This window comes from Danio rerio, chromosome 4, assembly GCF_049306965.1.
Source record: "Danio rerio strain Tuebingen ecotype United States chromosome 4, GRCz12tu, whole genome shotgun sequence".
Lineage (NCBI taxonomy): Eukaryota > Metazoa > Chordata > Actinopteri > Cypriniformes > Danionidae > Danio > Danio rerio.
In genome coordinates, this window is record NC_133179.1 from 57698998 (window position 1) to 57705000 (window position 6003).

The 6003-nt window shown below is 44.8% G+C and overlaps 11 non-coding genes across 11 annotated transcripts; all 11 read left to right on the forward strand.

Moving 5' to 3' along the window:
* The first annotated feature begins 2181 nt into the window (after positions 1 to 2181).
* On the forward strand, positions 2182 to 2254 carry trnak-uuu (transfer RNA lysine (anticodon UUU)). The gene has a single exon. It is a non-coding gene; the product is annotated as a tRNA-Lys (tRNA).
* Positions 2255 to 2372: 118 nt separating this feature from the next.
* trnas-aga (transfer RNA serine (anticodon AGA)) lies at positions 2373 to 2454 on the forward strand. Its single transcript has one exon. It is a non-coding gene; the product is annotated as a tRNA-Ser (tRNA).
* A 177-nt stretch (positions 2455 to 2631) lies between these two features.
* On the forward strand, positions 2632 to 2703 carry trnah-gug (transfer RNA histidin (anticodon GUG)). Its single transcript has one exon. It is a non-coding gene; the product is annotated as a tRNA-His (tRNA).
* Positions 2704 to 3403: 700 nt separating this feature from the next.
* Positions 3404 to 3485, forward strand: trnas-aga (transfer RNA serine (anticodon AGA)). The gene has a single exon. It is a non-coding gene; the product is annotated as a tRNA-Ser (tRNA).
* A 177-nt stretch (positions 3486 to 3662) lies between these two features.
* trnah-gug (transfer RNA histidin (anticodon GUG)) lies at positions 3663 to 3734 on the forward strand. The gene has a single exon. It is a non-coding gene; the product is annotated as a tRNA-His (tRNA).
* Positions 3735 to 4243: 509 nt separating this feature from the next.
* On the forward strand, positions 4244 to 4316 carry trnak-uuu (transfer RNA lysine (anticodon UUU)). The gene has a single exon. It is a non-coding gene; the product is annotated as a tRNA-Lys (tRNA).
* A 118-nt stretch (positions 4317 to 4434) lies between these two features.
* Positions 4435 to 4516, forward strand: trnas-uga (transfer RNA serine (anticodon UGA)). Its single transcript has one exon. It is a non-coding gene; the product is annotated as a tRNA-Ser (tRNA).
* A 177-nt stretch (positions 4517 to 4693) lies between these two features.
* trnah-gug (transfer RNA histidin (anticodon GUG)) lies at positions 4694 to 4765 on the forward strand. Its single transcript has one exon. It is a non-coding gene; the product is annotated as a tRNA-His (tRNA).
* Positions 4766 to 5274: 509 nt separating this feature from the next.
* On the forward strand, positions 5275 to 5347 carry trnak-uuu (transfer RNA lysine (anticodon UUU)). The gene has a single exon. It is a non-coding gene; the product is annotated as a tRNA-Lys (tRNA).
* Positions 5348 to 5465: 118 nt separating this feature from the next.
* On the forward strand, positions 5466 to 5547 carry trnas-uga (transfer RNA serine (anticodon UGA)). The gene has a single exon. It is a non-coding gene; the product is annotated as a tRNA-Ser (tRNA).
* A 177-nt stretch (positions 5548 to 5724) lies between these two features.
* trnah-gug (transfer RNA histidin (anticodon GUG)) lies at positions 5725 to 5796 on the forward strand. The gene has a single exon. It is a non-coding gene; the product is annotated as a tRNA-His (tRNA).
* Positions 5797 to 6003: the final 207 nt, after the last annotated feature.

The following is a 6003-nucleotide window of genomic DNA, read 5'->3' on the forward strand; positions in this document are numbered from 1 at the left end:
ATATTAAATAAAACTAATGATAAAATAAACATTTAGATTACCATTTTGTGTAGTACATTAAAAGCTTAATGAATAACTTCCATAACTAATTAATGGATTTCTTGCCTGTATATGCTTTAGGAGGGTGATAGCGGTTATCCCAGGGCTTGCGTCCTGAGACATATCTTTTGGTGGACAATGAGCATTGTGTTTTTCCTCTCTCTCTCCCTGCAGGTAACTGTGTCCACCTGGTAGCAATCATTGGATCTTTCTAGAGAGGAGAGAGAGCATTTAACCTGAGCTGCACTTCAAACCAGTGTTGGTGGTGTTAAGTGCAGTGGCTGAGCTTTTCTCCAAATTCAGACCTGACTCATGAGGTGAACCGATCAATTCTTTTTCCGGCTCTAAATGCGTATGATGGGCTCATGATGCACGAGTGACTCAGACCCAATAGAGGAATCAAGAGATGAACGGATAAATTCTTTTTCCAGCTCTAAACGCGTATGATTGACCCGTGAGGAACGAATGACTGAAATCCGATAGAGGACTCGAGAGATGAACGGATCAATTATTTTTTTCGGCTCTAAACGCGTATTATTGGCCCGTGAGGAACCATTGACTCAGACCCGATAGAGGACTCGAGAGATGAACGGATCAAATATTTTTCCTGCTCTAAACGCGTATGATTGGCCCGTAATGAACGAGTGACTCAGACCCGATAGAGGACTCGAGAGGTGAACGGATCAAATCTTTTTCGGCTCTAAACGCATATGATTGGTTTCTGCCTTTCCGCAATGAACGACACGAAATGTGATGAAGACTTGAAATAACGATACCACCTGCACAAATGTACGCACGCGCAAATTAACAAATCACTCCCTGAGAGGACTTGTAGTTCCCAAATCATATTGAAGATTCGTTTAAAATGAACGAAATGTTCATGATCGACCCATTACTAAACCTGGTTAGATACCTGCTCCAGTCGGGGATTGAACCTTGTGATCTACCCAAAGTGTTATTTATGGACATATTTCTTGAACCAGTACTGTTATATATGCATTGAGTAGTTTCTGGTGGGCAAAAAATACAAAATATAACCTTAATTTCGCTTCTTTCTTTCTCAATTTCTCAAATTTTCTTATTTTTCTTGTGCTTTTTTCTTCCCCTTCCAAAACAGACTATTGTTCCCCAGCTTTAGCGGAGTCGGTAGAGGGTCCAGGGTTCAAGTCCGTGTTCGGGCATGAGAGACTCTTTGTGGAGCCACAGCTTTTGCCGTTGAGCTATCGCTTGCTAAAAGTTTCATCTGAATGCACAACACGTGTACTAGGCATGAGGACATGGGAGAACAGGCAGTCTTGTAGTCATGGCTAAGTGGTTAAGGCGATCGACTAGAAATCCGTTGGGGTATTCTCCCGCAGGTTCAAGTTCTGCCAACTATACCCACATCCTGTTCCTTTTTAAAATTGCAGCAGTCATCAATGTTTGCATTTCCATTGTTTCTTGGGAAAAGCGTTGTGTTGGTAGGAGGAGAAAAACAACAGTGTGTTCTCACTGAAGAGAAAGGGGCATATCACATGGAGGAACATACCACACAAGAGCCACAGCGGCAATCCTGTAGCTCGCTGTGATCGTATAGTGGTTAGTGTTCTGCATTGTGGCCACAGCAACCCTGGTTCAAATACGTGTCATGGCATGTTTTTCAAGGCGACATTGGTGTTGCACTCTGTGTTGCCATCCATAATCTCCAGCCTCCTTTTAGTGCAGGCTGTGCTAATGGCACATCCTGAATGTTTACGTTTCCTAAAGTGTGGAAGACTAGGGATATGATATAAGAGAAATAGGATCTTTGATGCCAGCATGCTGTGTAGATAAGTACTGATCAAGTCACGCTTCTAAGGCATGGAAGGAATCTTTTCAATTGTTGAGTGTCCATTCATTGCCACAACAGCAGAAAGACATTCTGCAGTTATCATTGATCTATTTAATGTCTCCTACATGACATGAAGTCCAAACTATTGTGTTGTACTGATGTCTACACCTACAAAAACCATAAACCCAACCTCAAAGTAACCTGTCGTGTTTTAGCAACCTCCACACCAACCATAAGCTTAAAACCCCATCTCACGGTAAACTTTAGTGTACTGTAAAGGTCTGCGCCGACCACAGCCCAAACCTTGCCTACTTGTAAATTACTGTTGTGGAGCCCGGATAGCTCAGTCGGTAGAGCATCAGACTTTTAATCTGAGGGTCCAGGGTTCAAGTCCCTGTTCGGACGTGTGACGCTCATTTTGTGGAGCCACAGCTTTTGCTGTTGAGCTATCGCTTGATGAAAGTTTCATCTGGATGCACAATATGTGTACTAGGCATAAAGAAATGGCAGTACAGTCAGTCTTGTAGTCGTGGCCGAGTGGTTAAGGTGATGGACTAGAAATCCATTGCGGTCTCCCTGCACAGGTTCGAATCCTGCCGACTACGTCCTCCCCCTTTTTAAAATTGCAGCAGTCGTCAATTGTTTGCATTTCCATTGTTTCTTGGGAAAAGCGTTGTGCTGGTAGGAGGAGAAAAACAACAGAGTGTTCTCACCGAAGAGAAAGGGGCTTATCACAGGGAGGAACATACCACACATAGGTCACAACGGCTGTTTCATAGCTCGCCGTGATCGTATAGTGGTTAGTACTCTGCGTTGTGGCCGCAGCAACCCCGGTTCGAATCCGGGTCACGGCAGGTTTTTCAAGGTGACATTGGTGTCGCACTCTGTGTTGCCATCCGTTATCTCCAGCCTTCTTTTAGTGCAGGCTGTGCTAATGGCACGTCCTGAATGTTTACGTTTCCTAAAGTGTGGAAGACTAGGGATATGATATAAGAGAAATAGGATCTTTGATGCCAGCATGCTGTGTAGATAAGTACTGATCAAGTCACGCTTCTAAGGCATGGAAGGAATCTTTTCAATTGTTGAGTGTCCATTCATTGCCACAACAGCAGAAAGACATTCTGCAGTTATCATTGATCTATTTAATGTCTCCTACATGACATGAAGTCCAAACTATTGTGTTGTACTGATGTCTACACCTACAAAAACCATAAACCCAACCTCAAAGTAACCTGTCGTGTTTTAGCAACCTCCACACCAACCATAAGCTTAAAACCCCATCTCACGGTAAACTTTAGTGTACTGTAAAGGTCTGCGCCGACCACAACCCAAAGCTTGCCTACTTGTAAATTACTGTTCTGGAGCGCGGATAGCTCAGTCTGTAGAGCATCAGACTTTTAATCTGAGGGTCTAGGGTTCAAGTCCCTGTTCGGGCGTGTGACGCTCATTTTGTGGAGCCACAGCTTTTGCTGTTGAGCTATTGCTTGATGAAAGTTTCATCTGGATGCACAATATGTGTACTAGGCATAAAGAAATGGCAGTACAGTCAGTCTTGTAGTCGTGGCTGAGTGGTTAAGGCGATGGACTTGAAATCCATTGGGGTCTCCCCGCGCAGGTTCGAATCCTGCCGACTACGGCCTCCCCCTTTTTAAAATTGCAGCAGTCGTCAATTGTTTGCATTTCCATTGTTTCTTGGGAAAAGCGTTGTGCTGGTAGGAGGAGAAAAACAACAGAGTGTTCTCACTGAAGAGAAAGGGGCTTATCACAGGGAGGAACATACCACACATAGGTCACAACGGCTGTTTCATAGCTCGCCGTGATCGTATAGTGGTTAGTACTCTGCGTTGTGGCCGCAGCAACCCCGGTTCGAATCCGGGTCACGGCAGGTTTTTCAAGGTGACATTGGTGTCGCACTCTGTGTTGCCATCCGTTATCTCCAGCCTTCTTTTAGTGCAGGCTGTGCTAATGGCACGTCCTGAATGTTTACGTTTCCTAAAGTGTGGAAGACTAGGGATATGATATAAGAGAAATAGGATCTTTGATGCCAGCATGCTGTGTAGATAAGTACTGATCAAGTCACGCTTCTAAGGCATGGAAGGAATCTTTTCAATTGTTGAGTGTCCATTCATTGCCACAACAGCAGAAAGACATTCTGCAGTTATCATTGATCTATTTAATGTCTCCTACATGACATGAAGTCCAAACTATTGTGTTGTACTGATGTCTACACCTACAAAAACCATAAACCCAACCTCAAAGTAACCTGTCGTGTTTTAGCAACCTCCACACCAACCATAAGCTTAAAACCCCATCTCACGGTAAACTTTAGTGTACTGTAAAGGTCTGCGCCGACCACAACCCAAAGCTTGCCTACTTGTAAATTACTGTTCTGGAGCCCGGATAGCTCAGTCGGTAGAGCATCAGACTTTTAATCTGAGGGTCTAGGGTTCAAGTCCCTGTTCGGGCGTGTGACGCTCATTTTGTGGAGCCACAGCTTTTGCTGTTGAGCTATTGCTTGATGAAAGTTTCATCTGGATGCACAATATGTGTACTAGGCATAAAGAAATGGCAGTACAGTCAGTCTTGTAGTCGTGGCCGAGTGGTTAAGGCGATGGACTTGAAATCCATTGGGGTCTCCCCGCGCAGGTTCGAATCCTGCCGACCACGGCCTCCCCCTTTTTAAAATTGCAGCAGTCGTCAATTGTTTGCATTTCCATTGTTTCTTGGGAAAAGCGTTGTGCTGGTAGGAGGAGAAAAACAACAGAGTGTTCTCACTGAAGAGAAAGGGGCTTATCACAGGGAGGAACATACCACACATAGGTCACAACGGCTGTTTCATAGCTCGCCGTGATCGTATAGTGGTTAGTACTCTGCGTTGTGGCCGCAGCAACCCCGGTTCGAATCCGGGTCACGGCAGGTTTTTCAAGGTGACATTGGTGTCGCATTCTGTGTTGCCATCCGTTATCTCCAGCCTTCTTTTAGTGCAGGCTGTGCTAATGGCACGTCCTGAATGTTTACGTTTCCTAAAGTGTGGAAGACTAGGGATATGATATAAGAGAAATAGGATCTTTGATGCCAGCATGCTGTGTAGATAAGTACTGATCAAGTCACGCTTCTAAGGCATGGAAGGAATCTTTTCAATTGTTGAGTGTCCATTCATTGCCACAACAGCAGAAAGACATTCTGCAGTTATCATTGATCTATTTAATGTCTCCTACATGACATGAAGTCCAAACTATTGTGTTGTACTGATGTCTACACCTACAAAAACCATAAACCCAACCTCAAAGTAACCTGTCGTGTTTTAGCAACATCCACACCAACCATAAGCTTAAAACCCCATCTCACGGTAAACTTTAGTGTACTGTAAAGGTCTGCGCCGACCACAACCCAAACCTTGCCTACTTGTAATTTACTGTTGTGGAGCCAGGATAGCTCAGTCGGTAGAGCATCAGACTTTTAATCTGAGGGTCCAGGGTTCAAGTCCCTGTTCGGGCGTGTGACGCTCATTTTGTGGAGCCACAGCTTTTGCCGTTGAGCTATCGCTTGATGAATTTTTCATCTGGATGCACAATATGTGTACTAGGCATAAAGAAATGGCAGTACAGTCAGTCTTGTAGTCGTGGCCGAGTGGTTAAGGCGATGGACTTGAAATCCATTGGGGTCTCCCCGCGCAGGTTCGAATCCTGCCAACCACGGCCTCCCCCTTTTTAAAATTGCAGCAGTCGTCAATTGTTTGCATTTCCATTGTTTCTTGGGAAAAGCGTTGTGCTGGTAGGAGGAGAAAAACAACAGAGTGTTCTCACTGAAGAGAAAGGGGCTTATCACAGGGAGGAACATACCACACATAGGTCACAACGGCTGTTTCATAGCTCGCCGTGATCGTATAGTGGTTAGTACTCTGCGTTGTGGCCGCAGCAACCCCGGTTCGAATCCGGGTCACGGCAGGTTTTTCAAGGTGACATTGGTGTCGCACTCTGTGTTGCCATCCGTTATCTCCAGCCTTCTTTTAGTGCAGGCTGTGCTAATGGCACGTCCTGAATGTTTACGTTTCCTAAAGTGTGGAAGACTAGGGATATGATATAAGAGAAATAGGATCTTTGATGCCAGCATGCTGTGTAGATAAGTACTGATCAAGTCACGCTTCTAAGGCA